A 1,244-nucleotide genomic window follows, 5' to 3' on the forward strand; every position below is an offset into this window, starting at 1 on the left:
AAAAAGTGATAAAATGTCATAGTATAGTATGTCATAAAAAGTGATATGTCATAGTATAGTATGTCATAAAAAGTGATATAATGTCATAGTATAGTATGTCATAAAAAGTGATAAAATGTAATAGTATAGTATGTCATAAAAAGTGATATAATGTCATGGGCTACTGTGGCTCAGTGGTAGAGCGGTTGCCCGCCAATCGGAAAGTTAGTGGTTCAATCCCTGGCCCTGCAGTCCCGTGTCGAAGTGTCCTTGGGCAAGACACTGAACCCCGGGTGTGAATGTGTCTGAGTGTGTATCTGATGAGCAGAACGTCATCCGTACTCGGCCAATGTGTATGAATGTGTGAATGGTGACTGTTTCCTGCATGATGTAAAAGCGCTTTGAGTAGTTGTTAAGACTAGATATATAAATACAGCACATTTACATCATAGTATAGTTTGTCAACAAAGTGATAAAATGTCACACATGTATGTTGTATAGTAATCAAATATGGAATGTAAAAAATGATGAGTAGCCTTAACGACTACCAAAGCCAGGGACACTTCAACATGGGACTGCAGGGCCAGGGATTGAACCACCAACCCTCTAATTGGCAGTATTATAGTATGTTAAATAAAGTGATACAACTTCATATTATAGTATTTAATAAAAGTGATAAAATGTCATAGTATAGTACTTGAAAAAAATGATAAAATGTCATAGTATGTCAATAAAATTGATTAAAAAAAGTCATAGTACAGCACACAGGGTAGGTCGTGCAGATGTTGTAGTACTTTATCCAGGATGATATCCTGTTATATATACTATGACATTTGCTCATAGCTTAAGTGGATCTTGCAATCTAAAGACTGTAAAACATAGAATGACATATAAAATGTATACAGGCAAGGCGATCTTTCTACTGCAGGTTATATATATTAACAATAATCAACAAGTGACATAACAGAGAGGTCTGCAAAAGGCTGTCATGTTTATTACATACTCACACATTTAATTCTAGAATCTGATGAAACATCAACCTCAATACTGGCGCCACCGGTTTGAACAGAAACAAAAAGTCATCCTTTCTGCATTACTTTCACTTTTGACAAGATTTTTCTTCATCATTTCAACATCTATCCTCACCTTTCCCTCCAGTTTAATTCCAAAAATCCCAAACTTCCTTCACTTTTTTCCTCTTTGTGTCCCGTCAACGTTCTTTAACCTTCGCTGTCTTTCCTGTCCAGGAAGCAGCCGGGGGGGGG

General features: G+C 36.6%; 1 long non-coding RNA gene across 1 annotated transcript in view; it reads left to right on the forward strand.

The window, feature by feature from the left end:
- LOC117934561 overlaps positions 1–1,244 on the forward strand; it is a 14,815-nt gene that overhangs the window by 9,111 nt on the left and 4,460 nt on the right. The window lies entirely within an intron of this gene.

This window comes from Etheostoma cragini, chromosome 19 (genome assembly GCF_013103735.1).
Source record: "Etheostoma cragini isolate CJK2018 chromosome 19, CSU_Ecrag_1.0, whole genome shotgun sequence".
Taxonomy (NCBI): Eukaryota; Metazoa; Chordata; class Actinopteri; order Perciformes; family Percidae; genus Etheostoma; species Etheostoma cragini.